The following is a 25526-nucleotide window of genomic DNA, read 5'->3' on the forward strand; positions in this document are numbered from 1 at the left end:
CCTTTCTAATCAACGATTCAGGTTATCATAGCCTGGAAAATTTGTTTCACTCTGTCTTTTTCATTGGTTCTGCTGCTTTAGAATTTGTTTAGAGCCTTTTTTTACAGGTATTTGGAGGTGTTTGGGGGAGAGCTCAAGGAAGTCACTGTTTTTACTCTGTCATCCTGGCTCTGCCCCCAGAAATATATCTTACCCTACAGGAAAGTAGGAAAGGAAGGGGATAAAAGAGTGGAGGGGGTGATAGAAGGGATGGCAGATTGGGGAGGGGGTAGTCAGAAACAAAACACTTTTGAAAAGTGACAGGGTAGAAAGAGAGCAAGAATAGAATAAATGAGGGGAGTAGGATGGAGGGAAGTAGTTAGTAATAGTAACTGAAAAAAATTTGAAACAAGTTTCTCTGATTAAACCTCATTTCTCAAACATATAGAGAATTGAGTCAAATTTATAAAACTGAGTGCAATTTCCCAATTGAGAAATGATCAGAAGTTATAAATAGTTTTCAGATGAAGTAATCAAAGCTATTTATAGCCATTTGAAAAAAATGCTCTTACTATTGATTGGAGAAATGCAAATTAAAACAATTCTGAGGTACCGCCTCATGCTCATTAGATTGACTAATACTACAGAAAGGGAAAATGACAAATGTTGGAGGGAATGTGGGAAAAATGAGACATCAGTACACTGTGGCTGGAGTTTTGAACTGATTTCAACCATTCTGTAGAGGAATTTGGAACTATGCCCAAAGGGCTATAAAAATACTTGCCCTTTAAACTAGCAAAACTGCTACTATGTCTTTATCCCAAAAGATAAAAAAAGCAAAAAGGAAAAGGATCTATATGTACAGAAATATTTATACCAGCTCTTTTCTGGTGGTAAAAAATTGGAAATTGAAGGGATGTCCATCAAGTGGGGAATGGCTAAACAAGTTATGGTATGTGATTATGATGGAATACTATTATACTACAAGAAATGATAAGCAGAATGCTATCAGGAAAAAGAAAACCTAGAAAGACTTACATGATCCAAGACAATTCTGAAGGACCTATGAAAAATGCTATCCGTCCCTAAAGAAAGAACTGATGGTGTCTGAATACCGATTGAAGCATACTTTTTTTCACTCTATTTTTCTTGAGACTTTTTTTCTGGTGGTCTATGTTTTCCTTCACAAAATGACTAATATGGAAATGTTTTGCATGACTACTCAATATAATCTCTATTAAATTGCTTGCCTTCTTAGTGGGGAGAGGGTGGATGGGGAGGAAGAAAGAGAATAATTTGGAATTCAAAGTTTTGAAAATGAGTGTTAATTGTTTTTACATGTAACTAGGGAAAACAAAATACCAACCAAAATTTTTAAAAAAGAGAGAAAAGACAAAGAATAAATGACTTGTGATTCTGCCTGAAATCTATATTAATTGTTGCACTGGCTACTTAGAAACAAGATCATTTCTATTTAGAGGTGCTGCCCCTAAAGGGGCATGAAGCTTGACTCTTCCTTTGATCAAGAATGTACTAATCAGTTCCCCTCATGGTTCCTTCTATTTATATCTCAAAATTCACTTTTTCTATAAAATTGTTCCTAGATAGTAATGAATATTGGTAGCAAACATTGATTTCCTGTTTCCAATTCTAGGTATAAGGAAAGGGAGAAGTATGTTGTGGTCCACTGAACTATGTCTTTTCTTCTTTCTGGGTATGCATAGCAGGACATCTGATGAAAGTAAAAGGGGAGCCACCATTGTGCCCTTGGAATACCTAATCTGGTGTCATCATGGGCATGATAAATGGAATGATGTCTTTGGAATGCAGCTGGTTCCCTGGATTAACAGAGATTTCTTTTCATTATTTGAGAAAAATTAACTTGGTTTCATGTCCTAGTTCTGTTTAATAAGCTTTATGAAATAAAGACTAAATTTGTGGTTTCACTGGTACAGGAACTCCTTGTTGACGAAGCTCTCTCTACTGAGGCAAGTTAGCAACTCTTCTCCAACTTAAATTCTTAAAGGGTTGCACAGATCACTTACTAGTTAAATAACTTGACAAGGATTAGGTAACCTGGATGTGTCAGAGGAAATATTATTTGAATATCACTATTCCTGCCTCTGAAGACAGCTCTCTAAACACTGCAAAAAATGTGTCTCACTTCTTATTTCATATTGTACAAACTCTGAATTGTTTTGAACCTCATTTTCCTCAACTCTAAAATGAGAGAGTTGGAACTGATAATATCTGAAGTTCCTTCTAGGTATAAATTTATAATTCTATGATTTTCTGGACTTATGATTCAAGGGAAAGGAGAAAAGAACCCATATGTTTTAGAGGCTCCAAAGGATTCTCTTCCTTGCTAGTGGCATGCATCAATTATTTGAGCTTTGACATCTCTGCAGCTCCTCCCCACTCTGATTTCCTGTGTCCTGAACTTTATGCAATAGGTATAAACCTAGACAGCTGATGTCCATTGTAAGTATCTGAGAGGAGAGGAGAAAAGTAAAGCAAGCAGTGGGTCTCACTAGTAAAAGACAATAGAGGACTAATTACCTGAGGCAGGGTCAGAATCCTCATTAATAGAATAATGTTAACTTTCATGTAGATGTGTTTGTTTCTCTAGTGGGATTTTATCGACTTCCTATTTCCCTTTCCTGATACAGATATAGCAAAGGGCTTGATGAAGTAGAAGCCAGGAGAGAATTAATCATAAGGATTAGGAGGCCCATCAGGAGGGCTCTTGTGGGATTTCATAGGCAAAACTAAGGGAACAGAGACAAGGAAAGAAGCCTAAATCCAACTTAGTTTCTGGCATGGATCATTCAGGAATGTATTATATGAACATCACATTCAATTAGAACTGATGAATAGCCAAGGGGAGATGTTTCTTGGGCTTCAGTGACATCCTATCCTCTGAAACTCAGAGACACCTGAAAACAAAACCAATAAATCAACAAGCATTTACCAAGTGATTACCATGGCTCAGGCACTGTGCTAAGCACTGGAAATATTAAAAAAAAAGGCAAAAGAGAGTCCTTTCTCCCGAGGAGCTTGCAATTTAACCAGAGAGACAACATTAAAATTATGTAAAAACAAGCTATATATAAGAAAAAATGGAAATAATTAACAGAGGAAAAGGACTAGAGTTGTGGAGAATTAGAAAAGGCTTTCTATCAAAGGTGGAATTTAGATTTGGAACTAAAGGAAGTCAGGGAATCCAGGAGGCAAAAATGAGAGAGAACATTCCAGGTAGGAAGGACAATTAGTGAAAATGCCAAAGCAGGAGGCTGACTGTTTTTTTCAAGGAACGTCAAGGAAGCCAATGACAGAGTACATGTGAGGTGGATGTAAGGTGTAATTAAACTAGAAATGTAGGGGAGCAGGTTATGAAGGTTTTGAACAACAGATGATTTGATATTTGATCATGGAAGTGAGAGGGACTTACCAGAAATTATTGAAATAGAATATTAATATTGTCAGACCTGAACCTTAAGAAGATCACTTTCATAGCTAAGTGGAATATGGACTGTAGTGAGGAGAGCCTTGAGGCAGAGAGATGAGGAGGCTACTATTAAAGTCCAGCCATACAGTAATGAAGGTCTGCCTCAGCTTGGTGTCAGCAGAAAGAAAGAGGCATATATGAGAGATTTTATGAAGTTAGAATTGATATGATTCGGTAACAGATTGAATATAGGTAGTGAAAGAGTGTGAAAAGTTGAAGATGATAGCAAGGTTGTAAGCCTGCAGAACTGGGAAGATGGCATTGTCCTCAACAATAATAGAGAAATGAGAAGGGAGGAAAGATAATTAACTGATTTGTACATGTTGAATGTTAGATATCTATGAGACATACAATGTAAGATATCTTAAAGCAGGGTGGAAATATGAGTCTGGGGTCAGCAGAGAGATTATTTGGAGGGGTAGATTTGAAACACATCAGCATAAATATGATGATTAAGTATATGGGAACTGGTGTGATCACAAGTGTAGAGTGAGAAGTGAAGAGGGCCTAGGACAGAACATTGTAGGACACCCACAGTTAGAGGACATGATCTGGTTGAGGGTCTAACAAAGGAGACTGAGAAGGAGCAGTCTAAAATCTAGGAGCAAAATCAGGAAAGAGTAATGTCCTCAAAATCTGGAGATGAGAGAATATCAAGGAGTAAAGGGTGATTAATAATTACAAAGGCTTAAGAGAGGCTGAGGAAAATGAAGATTGAGTAAAGGTCATTGAATTTGTAATTAAAATATCATTGGTAACTTTGGAAAGAACAGTTTTAGTAGAATGATGAGATTGGACACTGGATTAAAAGGGGTTAAGGAGAACAGACTAGCTGGTCTCCAGATACAACCTCTAATTTCCTGTCCCAGCAGGAATTTAAGTTTCTTTTAGGGAAAGATGAGGCCAAGAAATGATATACATGTATACTCTTGCCTTCCTCTGAGACACATTGAGATAGCCTCAATCGATTTGTAAAGTGCTTACCAGAGTGGCTAGTGCATATTAGTAACTTAATAAATGCTTCTTCATTCCTTCCTTCTTTCCTTCCTTCCTTTCTTCTTTCCCCTCCCTCCTTCCTTCTCTCTCTGTGTCTCTTTCTCTTTCTTTCTTTCTTTCTTTCTTTCTTTCTTTCTTTCTTTCTTTCTTTCGCAATGGGTTTCCCTGTCTCAACAACACTGAAAGTATATGGCAACTGTTAGATCCTATTCACCTCCTGATTAGCACTGGAGCTTTGACATGCACTGTTTCAGGCCTGGGCCATTTTAGCCTTCTTTAGGCAGCTTAGTGCCCCTCCCACCATACCTTGAGTCACCATATTGCTGACAGACAGTGAGTTTATCTCACTGAAGCTCAGAACACCTCAGTTTAAGAGATCTGCCAGCCCCAATCTCCCTGGTAGCTGGATTAAAAGAGTGCACCATTATCCTCAGTCAATAAATATTGTCAAATAATATATATTCTAAAGAGGAAATCCACAAAGAGAGAATGCATTCCCAGGTTAGGGGACAGGTAGTCCAAAGATACAGAGAGAGGGAATGGAGTATCCTATGTTAAAAACAGAGAATGCTATATTGAATGGGTAGACCACAGAGTGGCAGGGAAAATCATTCAATGAGTTTGGAAAGATAGATTGGTGCTAAACACAGGTATTTTATCCAAGAGGTAACTCTGAGCCATCAAAATTAATTGAGTATGGAAGTAACATGGACATATTGAAATAGAGGCCACTAAGATTACCATACAAGTGGACTTTGGGATCAGGTTACAAAAATATTGCTTAATTTATGTTCACAAGTCTATGAGGTAGATACTAACCATGTGAGGTAAGTAAAACCAGTAACTAGAATAATTAGTGCATAATACATTATTTTTGATTGATTGGTGGATTGGATTCACAGTATACCTGACAGCTTGTCTGTATTTTCCTGATACTGACATGCTAAAGTTATAGAAATATTAAGATTTTCTGTAACACTGTAAAAGTTACAAGGCCAGAGAGACTCCTGGAAGGGCTATACATGGGCATCCCAAGTGCAAGTGTTTCTGATTGTTGAAGTTTCCATCTCCCTTTGCTTTCCTTCTGCCCAATATGCAGTTCATGTGAATGGTTTTTGACAGGCCATTCAAAATGATGATTAGTATCATATATAAATCAGTTGCAACTAAGTTTCATTTTTTTCACAAAAGAAATTACCCTAGAGAATAACCCAAAAAGCATTGAAAGAAAACATTAATCAACATCTGATTCAAATGAGGGGATATGACAGGGGAAAAGGTAACTGATTTCCTTTTTAGTACAAAAGAAAACAACACAAAAGAGAATATTTGATGAATTCTATTTTTTCCCAATAATTTGATGTGAATCTGATATCTAAGGTTACAAACAAGTGTCAGTGTAACTACCTATTCAATTTCCTTGTGTTACATTTAAAAATAAAATGTCACCTCACTGAACTTATTGTGGAAGAAAAAAGATATGGAAGAAAGAGGAAGAGGGAAGATGAAGAAAGAGAGAGAGACAGAGACAGAGAAAAAACAATTTATTATTGGTTTATCATCTCTATTGCATATTTTGTTAATTAACATAATATGTATTTTTGTAATAATAATTTCCTTTAAATCCACAGCTTTTATAGCATATAATTTGTATAGTAAAATGTTATAATTGTTATCTACTGTGTCTTCTACAAAACACATTTTTATGTTGATAATTTTTCTTCCTTTTTTTAATCAGATTAGCTAAAGATTTACTAATTTAATTAGTTTTCCAAAGAACCAAATTATAGATTTCAATTATTTTAAAGTATGTTTTCTATTTAATCTATTTCTACTGATTGCCAATTTTTTCTTATGCTTTACTTTGTAGATTCTCTATTTTTAATTGTTAATTTGATAAATCACTTTTTTCATTATTGTGAATGTATATTTTAATAGAGTTAATTTTGCCTTGAATACTGATTCCTGTAAACTAGTCTTCACAAATTGATATATAGTTTCATTATTCTCTTTAACATAGGTATTGACTGATTCTATGATTTTTTGATTCATTGTTTACTAAGAATACCCTTTTCAGTCTCCATTTAGATATGGATCTTTTGCAGGATTTTCCTTTTTTACATGACTATTTTATTATTTTATGGTCTGTAAAAGGTATATTTATTATATACTATTTTACATTTATTCATATAAATTTATAATCTGTTAATTTAGAATGTGCTACTGAGAAATATGAAAATTCCTGAATATTTTGATTTAAAAGATGATGTAAGGTATTTTTTCATATCTAATTTCTTTAATAGATCATTTTGTTCTAAATTTTGCTTCTTTCTTATTTTATTTGTCCATTTCTGAGAAATAACATTAGACTCTTTTATAATTATTACATCACTATTTATATGTGTGTATGTGGCATATCTTTTTTAATTTAGTTAGCTCCTTTATGAATTTATATCCTATGCCATTTACTACAAGTAGATTTGATCCTTATATAATTTCATTGGCTCTTGTACCTTAAAACAATATGTATGTACTTACATATATGTATATATGTATATATATATAAAGTTATTCAATACATATTTCTATTTCTCAGTTCTTTCTCTGGATACAGATAGTATCTTTATTCATATGCCCTTTATAGTTAATTTGGGTATTTTTAATAGTCAAAATAACTTATTCACTAAAAGTTATTCTGAAAACAGTATTGTTGTTAATATATATGTATATGTATGTGTATATATATGTATATATATATATAATGTTCTCTTGGTTCTGCTCATTTTGTTCTTCATTATTTCATGCAAGCCTTTCCATATTTTTTTCTAAAATCATTGAGCTCATAATTTCTTGTAGCACTGTATATTCCATCACAATCGTATACCACAACTTGTTCAGCCATTCTCCAATTGATGGGGATACCTACAATTTCCAGTTCTTTGCCACCACAGAGAGCTGCTATAAACATTTTTAGACCATATAGATTCTTTTCATTTGCCCCTAATTATCTTGAGAAGTATACCAAATAGTGGTATTGCTGGGTCAAAGTGTATAGATAGTTAAGTATCTCTTTGAACATAATTCCAGATTGGTGTCCAAAATGACTGGATCAGTTCACAATTCCACAACAATGAATTAGTGTCCCAATTTTTCCACATCTCTTCTAACATTTGTCACTTTTTCCTTCTATCATTTTAGCTAATCCGTTAGGTGTAAAATAATCTCAATGTTGCGTTAATTTTTATTTCTCTAATCAATAATGTTTTAGAACATTTTATATGACTATAAATTGGTTTGATTTCAACAGAAAAATGCTTGTTCACATCCTTTGACCATTAAAAAAAGATCTGATTCCATTACCTTCTGCACATTCTAATTGCTTCTGAGTATTCCTGACATTCAGAGTGACATAACTTTATAGATGAAGTCCTTTTTCCTGGCTTCAAGCAATTACTGTTTAATTTTGAAGTTGTTCAATTTAATAACTATATGTTTTGGGCTTTTAAAAAAGTGATTTTTCTTTGTCAAGGTTTTCAGAATTCAACAAGTACTTTACTGCCTCTTTTCAAAAGTTGTTAAGCATTTTTTTTGTTATTTCTTAAAATGTCATTCATATTTTCTTATTTATTATTTTTCTGGGTGACCTATGATCTTGAAGAGATCTGTGCTCATCTGCTCATCACATTTTCAGGATCAATCAGTTTAACTTGTAAAGAGTTCATTTTTTTATTTCCAATTTATTATATATCCCTTTCTCAATTTTCTTTCATTTTTGAATATTTTCACACAAAATTGCTATTTCTCAGAACTTCTACTTCTTTAGAGATATTTTGTCATGTGTTGCAGATATTTAATGTTGTTTTTTCTGTTGTCTTTATGGCTGTCTTCTATTGTCTCATAATGACAACTCCAATTTCTGAACTAATTTATAACTTTATATTTTATTTTAAAGGTTTTCTTTCTCTTTTTGATCTCTCTTCAGTTTTTTAACTATTATTTAATTTAGTATATATGATTGCTGAAAATTCCACAGAATTTTTTTTCAATAGACATTTTTGGTTCACTTTCTTTTATAATATACTTGTTCCATGTGTTATGGTTGCTTTTCTTTCTGTCTTTGTGAGGTTTTGTTGAATTATATTATTGGGAATAAGTCTTATGATTGGCCTTCATCTCCGGTTTTGTTTAATTTTATTATTTTTCAGCTGCTCTTTTTTTTGTCTTCCTAGTAACTTTTCTCTAACCTTTTTTCTCATTATTGACCCCTCTTCCTCTCTTACTGTGCATAATTCCACTACTCAATGGCCACCAGGCTCCTTAAGTTATCAGTTCAGAAATTCTAGCTCTCTCATACATGTCTATAACTTTCCAACCCTCTAATCTATTCTTTATGCTGCTGTATCTTCTTAGCACTATTTTCTACTGCTTAACCTTCAGTCAGCTTACATTGCATGACTGAACAAAAACCAGTGTCATTTACCTTCTGTAAAATGAGAGGTGTTTCAAATTGTGTCATTCCCATGGTAGGGAGACCAGGCAGCGACTATGACTGCTGGACTCTGAAGCATGAAACCTCATTTTTTCCTCCTTGTTACATCTAGTACACCTTTTTTAGGCTAGGGGTTGGGATTGATGAATAAATTTCCCAATATTTTGATTGTTCAATGTTATTTCATGAGACTTTTACCTGTGTTGTGTTTTTGATTAATCTTGCCAGTTCAGATTTAGTTCCCTCATATGTAAGTAATTCATTTTTGTGGTTGTTGAAGTTTTTAGTTTGCAGAGTTTCTTAGAAAATTACTACCTTTCCATCTTATCCATCATATTATCTAGTTATATGTAGAACAGGTATATTTTGATGAGAGAGGAAGATCAGAAAAAGTCCATTTCATAGAATACTATGGAATGTGGTAAGGGGAAAAGAATGAGCAGATTTTAATGAGATTGTTCAGTAGAGAACACTTTGGTAGCCTGGAAACATTCTGAACCATAGGGAATCTGGGTTGAAAGGGACAAGGTTTTGAAGGAAAGGAGAGGTGAAATTAATGATTATTTTTTTCTTTCTACTTCATCATTTTGATTAGGCTCTGGTCTTGGATCCAGAAGAAGTGCATTTGTAGAGTCAATTTGTAAAATTTACAAAAGTTGAAAGTGCAAAAATTTAGCTGGCAATAAGGATGAACGACAGTTGAGCAAGACTGATAGGTCAGGAGAGAAAATAAAATTACTGCCTTACCCATGTGTTATGCCAAATTAAATGGTTTATCTACTAATATAGCATAATGCATACCTGCAGGTGGGTAAGATAATGTCACTATTGCAAGCCTAAGTTCTGAATTTCATGATGCTCTGTATTTTACATTTGCAGTTTTATTAATGTAACCTGGAATGAATTCCCCTAGGGTTCAGGTCTCCCTCAACTCATTTCATGAATTTCTGCATCTAATTTGTTTTTGTGGTTTGTTTCTTTTCTCCCCCAAAAGTATAAATTGAAAAATGAATTGGAAAAGTAGTTGCCAGAGCCACAAATCACTTGTAGGTGACAAACTTTTTCCCCCACTTTTCTTCTGTTACAAATATTTCCTGTTTGGGATTCACAACTTATTTCAGAAGGTAGTTGTGAAGAAAGTACTTTCTTAAGCATGATGTGAATGGAAGGTATTATTCAGTAGGCTATAATGTATGAGACAGAGTAGTGAACTTGGAATCATAACAATCTTGGTTCAAATAATGCCTTGGACAAGTTACTAAATCTTGCTCTTTGATTCCTTATCTATAATATGAGGATAATAACAAGCCCTGCTTCCCAGGGTTATGTGAGGTTTTTGAAATAATGATTGCAAAGTGTTTTTGAAAGGCAGTAGAATGCAATGTGAAGGACATGGGATTTGTGGTTAGAAGACACAGCTCCACCACTTACTCCCTTTGAGACCTTATCCAATTCATTTAAATTCTTTGGCCATAAGTTTCTTCATCTATAAAATGAGGGAGTTGGGTTTGATAAATATTAAGGTCACTTTTATAAGTGAAAGATAAAGGGCTAAATAAAGTTAGTTGCTATTATTGCAGTGCATTGGTTAGAATACTGGACCTATAGTCAAGAAGACATGAATTCAAATCCAACCTCAGACAGTTGCTAGCTTTATGAACCTTGACAAGTCACTTATACTTAACTTCTGCCTGTTTCAGCTCCCTCATCTATAAAATAAAGATCATAATAGGGATCATGGATGTTGAGAAGATAAAATGAAAGAATATTTTAATGTACTTTGTAAACCTGAAATGATATAAATGTTGATTATTATTGTTGTTTTTGTTTTTATTGTTATTGTTGGTAATCTACACTCTCAGAAGAACAATATGAAGTGATACTGGGGCACTTACTGATCATTGTCTGAATCACGGGAAGAAATGCTTGTAGGTATAATCAGGTAAGCTTGGACTAGGAACAGGAGGAAGCCAGCCTCAGAATGCAGAAGAAAACCACTAGTTAAGGTAAAACTAGGGCTCTGGATCCAGATGAAGAATCTTGAAGTGAGGTAGGCCAGGGTGCTTCAGATGAGAGCAAGGAAGGCTGCCAGAGGTTAGAAGAACACAAATGTCAAAGAATCATACAAGGCAGTTGAACCAAGACTGAGCAGACAGCAAGGAAATGGCACAATACAATATACCATAGGAGATAGGAGCCTCAATAGGAAGTCAGAGGACCTATGTTCAAGACCTATCTCTGCAGGTTTAAAGTCAAGAGAGCACTAGCACAACAGAAAAGCCAAATGGAAAAGACAGTACAAAAATTCACCAAAGAAAAGAATCCCAAAAACAAAAAGTGCCCAAGTGGAATAAGTTGTTGTTAAATTATTTCAGTTGTATCTGACTCTTTGTGACCCCATTTGGGTTTTAAAACTGGAGTGGTTTGCTATTTCTTTCTATAGCTCATTTTACAGATGAGGAAACTGAGACAAAAAAGAGTTAAGTAACTTGCTCAGGGTCACACAGCTAATAATTGTCTGAGGTCAGATTTGATCTCAGGTATTCCTGACTCCAGGCTTGGCATTTTATCCATTTTGCCACTTAGCTGTCCCAGTTGGCTAAATGGAAAAGAAGATACAAAATCTCACAGAAAAAAAAACATTAAAAAATTAGAATTAGTGAAATTGAGGGAATGTCCATCAATTGGAGAATTGCTAAACAAGTTGTGTTATATGGTTGTAATGGAATACTATCATGCTATAAAAATGATCATTCTGAAAAGCAATAACAAAATTTACCTGCAAGACTATACTAATTCTAAAGCATAGCTCCAAAGTTGCTACACTTGACAAATACTAAAGTTGATAATCCTACTTGTTCCAAATCATGGTTATGGAGAAAATAAAGAAAAGACGTGGATTGGGAATATCGTTATTTCAGCAAAATTGGCCTTAATTTAAATGTTACCCTTGTTGGCAGACATTTAAGCCAAAATACAAATAATGAATTTTATACTCATTCCATGAATGACAGGTAAATATTAGCTTTAGGCCTTTAGTAGATAGATAGATAGATACAGATATGCACGTTATACACACACATATATACATATGTGTATATAACGTGTATATATATATATACATATGTGTATATTTACAATTACATGCATATGTATATACATAAACTGAAATAGGATTAGTAAACCCAACAAGCTAGCACTAAAGGCAAATATCATATGTACTGTTTCCATCATTCTCTGGTTGGAGATATCTAAAAGACATATATAAGAGATTTTGTTCTTCTTGTTACTGTTGATTAAAAACTCAGTATTTCTCAACATGGGCATTTAAAATTCATATTTATTGTTTATAGTTTGGTTCAGTTGTTTTTTGTTTTTTTGTTTTTTAATCAGTAGCTGGTCTCATAGTCAAGAAGTCTTGGGTTCATGTTCTTAAACATCTGGTCATGTGACCCTGAAAAAGTCACTTAACCTTTCTTTGACCAGAATACTCTGTTGAAGAAGGATTTCTTAACCTGAAGACCATGGATCAAGGGTCTATGAATAGATTTCAAAGAATATCAGTGAGAAAAAATACAGCTCCCTCCTCCCTAAGATGTCATTTGAAATCTTGTATATCTTATTTTATGCATTTTAAAACATTAATCTAAGAAGCAGTCCATAAGCTTCACTAGAATACCAAGAATCCATAACAGAAAAGGCTAGGAATATCTGCTCTAAGCTAACTGTCTTAAATTGTTAAGGGGAATTTACAACCACAGAGTACCTTACATTAATGTAATCATAAGTTCAGTAAGACATGTTTCAAGCAAAATTTACCAAAGGGAAAAACTGAAGCAATTCTCTGAGCAAAATATCATTTATTAACAGGGACAAATGGTCTGATAATAAAGGATAGGTCAAATGGCCTTGTGTCTGGTCAGAAGACCCCAAATTGATGGTGTAATGCATTTTTATAAGCATAGAACAAAGAACAGGGGAAAATTTTTCTTATTAACCCTCCTCATAGAGGTGAAAGATCATTATTGGTTGTATCAAAGGAAGTAGACATAGCCCCAACATGCTATAGGACCACCTCTCTTCCTCTAAGGAATATCTTTGTAAATTTACAGGTCCTGGTTACAACCTGAAGTCACTGATAAGGGCAACTTACTAGCCACTAAGGAATTAAATAGGGCCACCTTAATTGTTTTTTTTTTTTTATTTGGTTAGGCAATGGGGTTAAGTGACTTGCCCAAGGTCACACAGCTAGTAAGTGTTATGTGTCTGAGGCCAGATTTGAACTCACGTCCTTCTGAATCCAGGGCCTGTGCTCTATCCACTGCACCACCTAGCTGCCCCTACCTTAATTGTTAAAGATGGGACAAGGTCAGGTTGTTCTGGCTTTTCAGGGATACTCCACAAATCTCATTGTCCTGGCTTCAGGGTTACCCCACAAACCTTGCAGGAAATGCTCATTTAACATTTTGTGAAAGTATTGAGAGTATTTTCTTTAACTAACAGCAATTGTGGGAAAGTTTAACTTTTATTATCTAGGTAGAGAGAGGGGGAGGCTAAACTTTAGCACAGAGAAGAGGCCCATGCCTGTTATATAGCATACAGAATATGGTTGTAGAATAAAATCACAGAGGAAAATCAAATATAACTTACAAGATCAAGAATTAATTCCCTCACATGCAAAACAAAAACCCAAACAAAAACAAATTATGCCTCATAGAGATGATTGGGGGACTGGGGAGTTGATTTACTTCTCAATAATATACAAGGGAAGCCTCTCTAAGATTATGAGTTGCAAAGCTGCGTAGAGAGTTTACACACCAGAAGTCCCTACACCAATAAAACAATGAAATCACAGAGCTATAGATGTAGCCAATATGTGTGGGTATTTGCAAGTACGTATGCATTTGTGTAATATCTATCTATCTATCTATCTGTCTGTCTGTCTACGTATACACACACACACACACACACACACACACATATATATATCTGTGTCCATTCATCAAACAATTCCACAATTTTCAAATTCTATTGCAAAAACTGCATCATAAGAGAGAGATAGCCATGTATTCCAAGAAATACTTTCCTTTTCTAGAGACTAGTCTTGAATATATGAAAACAGCATTGCATAATATATAGAAAGAACATGCAAATATATGAATATGAAATGTACACACACATAAATATATAGTCATATGTATCATATAAATACATAATTTTAATTGCTCCTCCCTCTCTGTGTCTCTCTTTATTTCTGTCTCTCTCTTCTTGGTATAGGAATTTGTCATTCTGTAATAAAGTGTCTTACTTACTGTTGAAAAATAAAGACATAAACTTTTTATATTTGCATGCCAAAAATTTTGAAAATATTCACTTTTGATTAAAGATCCAAACAATGGGAAAATAGCTCAAAATAAAATGTCTTCATTTTCTCAGAGAAAATGAGAAAAAAATAAAAATCTGTGCTTTGGGAAAACTACAACATTGGTTCCATTCATTATAATATCATGCAATGTGAGCACAAATGAAGGATCTACTTGTTGGAGACTTATTATAATTGGATTCTCAGATAATTCAAAAACATGTGGAGGATGCCTTCTCCCTACTTGACCCTTAGATGGTTATTAAATAAAGGCAGTTGAGAAGTGGGGAGTGAGGTTCAGGCTCTCCAATGACATGATACAAAGACACCAGTGTAACTAGAAAGTAGCATTCTGCCATTTTTATGATACAGTTTTAGTAGCTGAATATGAGAAATGTGAAAGAGTTTGATGTGAATCAGCACCAGCCACTGATACACATTTGTGAGGACAGACTGAATATCAATTTTCAAGGTCTAGCAAATCAACAAAGAAAGCTGATAAAATATATTGCTCGACGGTGCATGATACAGTGCCCCAACATGATGGAATAAATGTAACATCACATCTTTTGCCTCCTCTTATCTATTTTTTCTTGCTATTTCTCCTTGATATATATTGCCAGTTGGATATTGCAATCACTGGTAGCTGGAGGCAAAGAACATTTGAAGTACAAATGTTGCTGTCTAGGAGACTCTGCTCCAAAGACGCCTAAAATTTTTCTGCTCAAGAATGTATGAGTGAGTTGCCAGGAAAATGAAATTGTTATCCACCCTCTAAGAGTGCCAGTTGTAATGGTCTTTATATTTAATATCGACAAATAGCCCAGGAAAACTGGGAAAATATTTCTTATCAATGATATAGATTCACAATGTCCAGGTCTTGACCATCTCGTTATTTGTGGTTTCTATTGTTATCTATCTTTGATACAACATTTATTATTTCAATGTATAGGATTGTTAAAGGAAAATATGAATTTTAACTTGGTCAGAGAGTAACTTAACTATTTAGTATAAGCCTGAGTCTGTAACTCATATATTCAGAAGTAATCAATGCTCCAAGTACTGTTGATTTCCTTGGAGAGTACTAATACAAATTCTAGCTTCTATAACATATTTGATAGGTATTAGAGAGTTGCTTGAGTTTCTGTAAGGTTAAATGATTTGCCTATGGACAAAAAGATATAAAGTAATAATTTGAATGAGTATTTTTTTTCCGGTTTTTTTTTTATTATCATTAGCTTCTATTTCTTATGCAATGTAGCTAATGAGACCATTTTCTGAGGGCAGCTACATACTACTAATGTTGCATTGGGCATTATTAATCTAATCTTTGATCATTTTTTATTATCAGTATTTTTAAATTTTATTTGTTTTGTCATAGTGTTTTGAGAGAATTTTTCTAAAACGCTTCCATACTTGAAGGAAGTCATACTTGCTCTGGCTTCATTTTACTCTGGTCACTGATTTGACCTTAAAATTGACTAGTTCAGTACAAAATGTCTTTTATCTTTGAATCTCTTGACAGTTTGAATTATTTTATCTTTTGTTCATTCATTCCCTACCAGGCTTCAACTCTGGGTCACCCTCAGCCTTTGTCTTCCCTATTATTACTCCTGTGGTACCGAATACCACTAGATGCAATCATGAAACTATGTCCAACTGTGTGCAATGAAGATTCTTCTTATTTATTCTCAACTGGGCACTCTTAGCACTGTTTGATACAGTATCATCATTATTCTTCCTCAATTAGCTATCATGGTCCTTGTAGAAGCTAATAAGAATCTTTACACTTTATATTAAAATTATTACATTTACAAATGATTTTAAGATTTAGCTTATGTCTTTAACAATCCAGGGCTGTATATATATATATTTTAATTCACACAATTTCCTTAATCCCTTTCATTTTATACCACATACATCACTTTTATAATCCTAAGAATGTTACTATTCTGAGTAAACTCTTGCACCAATGGGTAGAAAATAGGAGAGACTAGCTATTTCAGTCCATATGTTTGAGATGTATTGGATTTAGCTGGTCATAAGGATGATACGAACAGTCTACACAGCTGGCATTTTTTTTTAATCTTATTACCTCCGGCATGAGATATACTTATGGTTATTGGAAAGAGAGTTGGCCTTAGTGTATGAAAGAGCTGAATTCAAGTCCTACCTTTGACACATACTCGAGCAAATTACTTAACCATTCAGTTTTTCAGGTTCCTGTCTATGAATATAGATTATACAGTTAGTGGGTATCAATCTATAGTGGTCAGGGATTCTTCACTGAGAAGTCTCCACAGAAGGCCTGCACAACTTGGCAGTAGGTAGGGGCCAAAATTAAAATAGACTAAACTTCTTTGGGCCACAGATAGGTTTTTAGCAGCTCACTTTCCAAGGAAAAGTATAATTGATGAAACAATTTCTCAAAAACCCTTTTATTTAATCAGGACATAATCCAGAAACTGCAATCAGCAAACACTTCTTTATGAAGTCACCTTCAGGAAAAGACTTCCCAGCAGCAGCAATTTCTTTAGAAATCTTTTTCTTTTTTTGTAAACCAAAACAACTCTGAGGTTTTATCTCCCACCCAGGAAATTGTCAAAGATGGTCAAAGATGACAAAAGACAGAAAGAGTCAACATTGGAGTGATGATAGGAGGTCAGTCATGTTAATACACTATTGACAAAATTATGCATTGGTCCAACCATTATGGGAAATGATTTACAATATGAGAAAAGTCCCTAAATTCTTTATATTCTTTGATCCAGACATTCTATTACTTGGCATATACTCCAAGGAGGTCAAAGACAGAGAGGCCTCATGCATGCCAGTAAGTTTAAAGCAGAATTTTTTTTTTTGTGGTATAAAAAAACAAACAAACTAGAAATAAATGTGTGCCCACTGGGGATAAACAAATTGTGGTATATGTGTGTAATGCAATAAATATTATTTCATGGTAAGAAATACCAATACGACGAATTCAAAGAACAGGATGACTTGTATGAATTGATGCAAAAAGTAATAGGAAAATAATATATACAATAACTATAATCATGTAAACAAACAAAAACACCCCTTAAAATGAAGTCCAATTCTATGTAATTGTAATGACCAATCTTGGCCCTGAGACTAGATGAGGAAGCACCTCCCTCTTTTCTGTAGAGATATAGGGGACTACCAAGGAAGAATGTTGCATACACTGCCAGACAAGGTCATTGTACTGGTTGGGTTTGTTAACTGTTTTTCTTTTTCATGAGAGAGAGAGCACATTAAGTGATAGGAAGGTGGGAAGGAATGAAGGAGGACATTCCAAAATGACTGTGATGTCAAAAGCATCAAACAACATTATTTAAAAAAAAAATTGAAGTGTTTGGTGAAATGATAAGGTTTTTGAGCAGGGGAAAGGGGACTCTGTGACTAAGGGTGAGGTTCAATGACAGTGACTGCTCAGGCGAATGAAAGCTGTGAAGGCATTGGGGGCTCACTGTCAGGGACTGGACTAGTTTCAGTATATTGAGTGGTGCTCCGGAATCCTGGGCAACTCTAAGGCATGATCTGGGGCCCCATTAGTTGCTAGCTCAGCCTCTGCTGCAGGAAATCCTCTCCACCAAAAGTCCCCAAAAGATATAATTTGTTCATGCATTGCCTCCCAGTCTCCATCTGAGGTGGTGATTAGAAAGAGGTTGGAGACCAGACGGGTGTTCCTAGGAGTCTCTAAGGGCTCTAAATTTGAAGTCAGAAAAAAGGCTTCAACTTGGCTCTGGTTCTAACTTTGGGCAAGCCCCTTCCTTTTTCTGGCCTCAGTTTCCCCTTCGGTGAAATGAGGTAGTGTAGTATAGTGGTAAAAGTATCATGTAAGGCAAGTATCCAAGTCTCACTTTTGACATTGACTAGTTATATGTGAATCACTTAACCTCTCTCAGACTATTTTCTCATCTGTAAAATGGGGATAACAATACCTGTAATTCCAAGAGAAAGCTCCTTATTGGCTGCCAGTACATTCTCAATCTGTTTTTAATCTTATCACCTCCTTGAACCCCCCATTTTCAGCCTCTCTTCCTTTGCCCATGGGTCCACATACCAAACCTAGCCTGATGAACTTTCCCCCAGGGATGCTATCTCTGAGCTCTAAATCTGGAGTCAAGGGGCTGCATTAGAATTGGCCTCCACCACTTACTATCTTGGACTATCTTTTACTATCTCTTTACTTCTCTGGGCTCCAGGATCCCTATTTGCAAAATGAAGAGGTGGGACTGGATGATCTTATCTCCAAGGTCTTATCCAGCTCCAAATCTTAGGAGCTCCTTTCCTTAGTAAGACAAGGACTCAGTCAGTCCAGGCAGACTGGGTCTCTCCAGGAGCTAAGGCACCAGTTACTGGAACAGGACCTCATCAGGCCAGACACAGAAACAGATGCAGACAGGAGACAGACTCACAGACACCAGACCCAGATGTGTGGGACCCAGAGAATCAGGTGGCAGAAGCTCAGATTCAGGACCATCTTTTATGGGGTCAGGAAGACTAGGGCCTTCCTTTGGACCCTATGGTACTTAGGATGCAGAGGCAACCAACAGAGATATGGAGACAGAAGGAAGACAAGAGACAGGGGAGAGACACAAATCACTGGGAAGGAGAAACCATCAGGAGGAATAGGCATAGCCAGTTCAAGCACAGGAATGGTCTGTTCTTCTTCAGGGTAGGCAGGAAAATCTGTGCCAGCCCAAACCACAAGGCCGCCCCCAGATGTGTGTCTCTGGTGTAGCCTGATCTTGTCCATCCTTCCAGTTCTCTGCCTTGATGCTCCTGGGTCCTAAACCTGACTCTCACCCAACTCAGTTATGCAAATAAGGGTCTGGACATAACAGAACCATCACTTCTTCCTTTCCCAGAAAGACACCTGGTGATGCAGGAGAAAGTCTGCTTGACTTGGGTGAGAAGAGGAAGAGGTCTCTATACCTCGTGAGGTGGTCGGGGATCAGTTTCTGCAGGGTGCTAAGCACTGATCAATGCAACATCCCAGCTGCATTTGCATAGGAGTAGCAAGGCCCAGATCTCCTCTTCAGCATTGAATGAACTCTCTAATTGCTTGTGAAGCTTCTGGGTCAACACCCAGTGCCCAGTCATATTCTTCCAGCTGTTGCTTGAAGCATGGGTTGGGATTGGCGATGGAGAGGACCACTTTTACTGCTCCCAGAACCTGGCACCAGCCCAGTCCTATAACTGTCATCACATAGGCTGATACAATGGTGGCACTTTGGGAGATGCCCACAAAGCACCACATGAGGCAGGTCCCTCCACTGAGGTGACAGTAGTGGATGAAATTGATGCATTCTTTGAATTGCTTCTTAATAAGGATTTCAGGGGTATCAGGCACTGGGATCTGAAGACACATGATGTCCTGGAGCAAGGGCTGGAGGAACTCATGGATGGAGATGATGTGTGTAATTTTATTCCCGCTCAGCTGGTCTGGGTCTTTGGCATCAGTGGAGATGCCCAGATAGAGTCCAGGAAGAACCTTGTTCATGACATTCCCCATGGTCCTTGTGGGTCATCTGGCTGCCCCTGCCTCCTACTCCCAATCAGGCTCCAGCCCAACAGACCTTCTTTAGAAATCTGAAAACTATCCTTAGTAGCTGCCTCATTTTCTGAGTTTACTTTCTAGAAAATCCACTGTTTCCCACTGAGATTTTTCAACAATTTTGACACTTTAATTTGTTTTTCATTGGTGTCTAACTTGCTTAAGTTAGAATGTTTTTATTTGAAATGGTGACGAAGATTGTATTCCTTTGGAACAGTTATTACTTCTTAGCAAAAAAAAAGGCACATAGTTTGCCTGTCATGTAAGTAATAAGTATCTAACACTCTATGTTCTGATTTGACCTTCCGTTATTTTTTTTTATCATCCATTTTACAAAGTCACCCCAAAAATTTTAATGTTAGAAGCAAAAAAATCTCCACAGGCACTGCTCATATAAAAAGAAATACTGAACTGTGTGTCTGATCTTGGAGAGTGTGCCAGACACTCATGTAACTTGGAGGGTGGCCACACCACGAGGGAGGGGAAGAAACCCTCCTGTTGTTGCCACTCACTGCCCAGCAAACATCAGCTGTGTTGGCACACAGCTGCACTCACTTTGTCCCTGTTCAAGGACAGTAATGACCAAAAACAGAGTGAAAAGATACAACTCTTGCTTCTCTCAGACTAGAGAGAGACTGATGGTTGGTTGCCATGGGTCACATGATGAACAGGAGAGAGTGCACAGTGGCAACCCACCCACCACATTGCATGATGGGCACAATAGTGACTAGTGGAAGACAGGGTAAGTGAGGCATGGACTAAGCTCTTGTTATATCTTTACTTTATTTTCATCCTTTACATTTTTCTTGGGCTGTCTGAAATCCTTTGGTGGGCTGCAAGTGGCCCGTGGGCCCTATGTTGTGCAGGCCTGCTCTACAGCAATAAAATAATAGGTCCAGACTTCTCCTTCCACCAAAATATTTTAATATGCTTTAATAAAAACATAGTGTCCAGAACCAGAACAATAAATAGAATCCTGAAACCTGAGACCAATATGTTTGAGCAAGAGTTTGTGTCTAAGTCATGATTTTTGTTCTTGCATGACTGAGATAAACTATCATAGACAGAAGTCATGGAAGTTGATGAGGCTGAGGGAATAAGAGAACAAGGATGTTAGAAAGAGGTAGAAAGTAGATGTGAGAAAGACTATGAGCCAGGTACTGAACTTGCTGGGGGTGGGTGTGGAGAAAAAAATGTCTTGGAGGACCATAAATGAGAGCAACAAGGATATAGACAAATTGTAGTGGATTTTAAAAGAAGGAAATTGGTTACTAAATAATGGTAGCAGAGGTTCTGAGGGTGACAGTCTGTCAATCAACAAGCATTTCCTAAGTGTTTACCATGTGCCAGGCACTGTTCTAAGCACTGGAGATACAGAAAGGGGGGAGGAGTTCCTGTCCTCAAGGAACATACATTCAAATGGGGAAGACAACATGCAAATAACTGCACAGATGCAAGATATATACAATGTAAATGTAATGTAATCTCAGATGAAAAGCATCTGATGATGATGAGATGGAATACCAGTGGATTATAGGGAGTCAGAATTATATCAGCACCTCTGGGTAATATTCAGTCTTGGAGAGAGTGCAAAGATATGGAATTTTCAAGCTAAAGCTTGGTTTCCATAAGCAACAAAAGATGGAAGCAAGTTGAGAGGAAGAGATCTAGGTTAGATGGTTCTCTGTTAAAAGTAGAGGAGGCTACCTCAGGTTATGGTAGAAAGGGAAGGCAGATGAGGATAGGACATAGATAGAAATTTTGAATATGGAAGAAAGCCTCAAAATACATTCTGACTACAGGTATAGTCTTGATGGGATAGAGGAAAATCTGTTTCCTCTGACTTCTATTGTCAGGGACCCCATGCTTTCAAACTCCCTCATCCCTCTGCTGCTATGAGTATAGTAGTCTTCAGACCATGCAATTGAGTAAGCATCATCACTGCTTCTCCCCCACCCCCAAGTATCAGTGACAGAGGCAAAGCAGCAAAGCTAGAACTGCTTTCTCCTAATAATAGGATTGTCCTGATCAATACTCATAGTAGAATTGTACTTGTATCCTGGTCTTATCATATTAGGAATATTGCATTGTTTAGGTCAGGGATGGGGAACCTGCAGCCTCAAGGCCAGATGTGGCCCTCCAGGCCCTCACGTGTAGCCCTTTGACTGAATCCAAACTTCACAAAACAAATCCCCTTAATAAAAGGATTTGTTCTGTAAAACTTGGACTCAGTCAAAAGCCCACACCAAAGGATCTAGAAATACACATGTGGCTTCAAGGCCACAGGCTCTCCACCTCTGACTTAGAGGTCATACCTATATGGTCTAATGATTTTCCTTACTTTCTTCAATTTGTCTGAAATTTGCACTAAGAAGTTCATGATCTGAACCACAGTCAGCTCCAGGTCTTGTTTTCACTGAATGTACAGAGCTTCTCCACCTTTGGCTGCAAAGTTTATTATCAGTCTGATTTTGATATTGACCGTATGATGATTTCTATGTGTAGAATCACCTTTTGGTTTGTTGAAAATGAGTTTTTGTTATGACCAGCAAGTTATCTTGACAAAACACTATTAGTCTCTTCCCTGCTTCATTGTGTGCTCTAAAGCCAAATTTGCCAGTTATTTCAATTACCTTTGATTTCCTTCTTTAGCATTCCAATCTCCTATGATGAATGAGATATCTTATTTTTTGGTGTTTTTTTATATAAAATGTAGGTTTTAATAAAATGGATCAAATTTGGCATTGGTGGTTGGAGCATAGACTAGTGGTTTGTCTTCTATGTCATTTGACAGTTTTTAAGATTATACCCCAGTATTGTTTTTCTCACTCTTTTATTGACTATGAGAGCTATTCTATTTCACTTGAATTAAATTCTCCCATTCCCATCCATTTAAGTTCACTGACACTCAAGGTGCCAATGTTTAATCTTCCCATCTCCTGTTTGACCACATCCTGTTTACCCTGATTCATAGACATTACAATCTTGGGTCTCATGCAATATTGATCTTTATAGCATCCGACTTTTCTTTTGTCACTGGAAGCATCCATAACTGAGCTTCCTTTTGACTTTGGCCCAGCAATTTCATTCTTTCTGGAGCTACTTGTAGTTGTCTTCCACTCTTCCCCAGTAGCATATTGGACACCTTTTGACCTGAGAGGCTCATCTTCTGATGTAATCTGTTTTGTTATTTTAGTCCTATCCATGGGGATTTCCTGGCAAAGATACTGAAATGGTTTTCCATTTCCTTCTCCAGTGAGTCAACTTTTTTCAGAACTCTCCACTATGACCTCTCCTTCTTTGGCAACTTGTACAGCATAGATCATAGTTATACTTTTATTGAGCTATACCAGCCCCTTTGCCATGAAAAGTCAGTGATCTAATAGCTAGCTGTTCTTTAAACCCATTAAACTTGATCATGCAAAGCTATTACAACCATACATGAATGAGAAAACCCATGAAACATACTCTGAAAACTTATGTGAGTTTAATTCAATATCATGTTTCAGCAGAAGCAACACTGGATTTGGCATTCAAAATGTTCCTTCAAACCCAGACTTTCTTACTTAATAATTACTGTTATTGTGAACAACTCATTTACCCACTCTGCCTACCAAGGTGACTACCTTCCTTTTTATTTTTATTTTTATTTACTTTTAGTTTTCAACATTCACTTCCACAAGATTTTGAGTACCACATTTTCTTCCCAACTCATCCCTCCCCCCAACCCAAGATGGCATGCATTCTGTATACCCCTTTCCCTAATCTGCCCTCCCTTCTATCTCACCTCCCTTTCTCTTATCCCCTTCTCCTTCTATTTTCCTATAGGGAAGAATAGATATCTATACCCCATTTCCTGTATTTCTTATTTACCAGTTTGCATGTGAAAACATTTTTTTAACATGTGTTTTTAAAACTTTGGGTTCCAAATTTTCTCCCTTCCTCCTTCCCCACTCACCCTCATTGAAAAAAAAAGGCAACATGATACCGGTTATACATGTATAGTCATGCAAAACACTTCCATAAGTGAAAAATAAGTATATTTCCCTCCATCCTATCCTGCCTCTCTTTTATTCTATTCTCTCTTTAGATCCTGTCTCTCCTTGGAAATGCTTGTTTCTGATTACCCCCTCCCCCAATATGTCCTCCCCTTTATCATCCCCCTGTTCTCTTGTCCTCTTCCCCCCCTATTTTCCTGTAGGGTAAGATAGATTTCCTTACCCAATTGAGTGTGTATGTTATTCCCTCCTTAAGCCAAATCCAATGAGAATAAGATTCACTCATTCCCTCTCACCTTCCCATTTCCCCTGCACTGTAAAAGCCTTTTCTTGTCTGTTTCATGTGAGATAATTTACCCCATTCTACCTCTCCCTTTCTCCTTCTCCTAGCATAATCCTTTCTTACCCCTTAATTTTATTCTCCAGATATCACCCCTTCATCTTCAACTCACCCTGTGTCATCTATCTATCTATCTATCTATCTATCTATCTATCTATCTATCTATCTATCTATCTATCTATCTTATAGACATACATATAATTTTTTCCCTCCTAATACTGACAAAGGTCTTATGAGTTACAAATATCATCTTTCCATGCAGGAATGTAAACAGTTCAACCTTAATAAGTCTCTTATGATTTCACTTTTCTGTTTACCTCTTCATGTTTCTCTTGAGTCTTGTATCTGAAGGTCAAATTTTCTATTCAGCTCTGGTTTTTTCATCAAGAATGTTTGAAAGTCCCTTATTGCACTGAATGATCATTTTATCCCCTGAAGGATTATACTCAGTTTTGCTGGGTAGGTGATTCTTGGTTATAATCCTATCTCCTTTGCCCTCCAGACTATTATATTCCATGTTGTGCAGTCTCTTAATGTAGAAGCTGCTAAATCTTGTGTTATCCTGATTATGTTTCCACAATACTTGAATTGTTTCCTTCTGGCTGCTAGTAATATTTTCTCCTAGACCTGGGAACTCTGGAATTTGGCTACAACATTCCTAGGAGTTTTCCTTTGGGGATCTCTTTTAGGAGGTGATCAGTGAATTCTTTCCATTTCTATTTTGCTCTCTGGTTCTAAAATATCAGGGCAGTTTTCCTTGATAATTTCTTGAAAGATGATGCCTAGGCTCTTTTTTTGATCATGACTTTCAGATAGTCCAATAATTTTTAAAATCTTTCTCCTGGATCTATTTTCCAGGTCAGTTGTTTTTTCCAATGAGCTATTTCACATTGTTTTCTATTTTTTCATTCTTTTGGATTTGTTTTGCAGTGTCTTGATTTCTCATAAAATTACTAGCTTCCAATTGCTCCACTCTAATTTTTAAGGAAGTATTTTCTTCAGTAAGGTTTTGGACTTCTTATTCCATTTGGCCAATTTTGCTTTTTAGGGCATTCTTCTCCTCATTGGCTTTTTGGACCTCTTTTTCCATTTGGGTTAGGTTATTTTTTATGTTGTTATTCAGTATTTTTTTGGCTCTCCTTTAGCAAGCTGTTGACTTGTTTTTCATTATTTTCTTGCATCACTCTCAGTTTTTCCTCTACTTCTCTTACTTGCTTCTCAAAATCCTTTTGAGCTGTTACATGGCCTAGGATAAATTCATATTTTCCTTGGA

At 36.3% G+C, this 25526-nt stretch overlaps 1 pseudogene; it reads right to left on the reverse strand.

Moving 5' to 3' along the window:
- Positions 1-19173: 19173 nt before the first annotated feature.
- Positions 19174-19873, reverse strand: LOC114033895 (annotated as a pseudogene).
- Between the last annotated feature and the right edge of the window lie 5653 nt (positions 19874-25526).

Source organism: Vombatus ursinus, unplaced genomic scaffold, assembly GCF_900497805.2.
Source record: "Vombatus ursinus unplaced genomic scaffold, bare-nosed wombat genome assembly UNPS02007612.1, whole genome shotgun sequence".
Taxonomy (NCBI): domain Eukaryota; kingdom Metazoa; phylum Chordata; class Mammalia; order Diprotodontia; family Vombatidae; genus Vombatus; species Vombatus ursinus.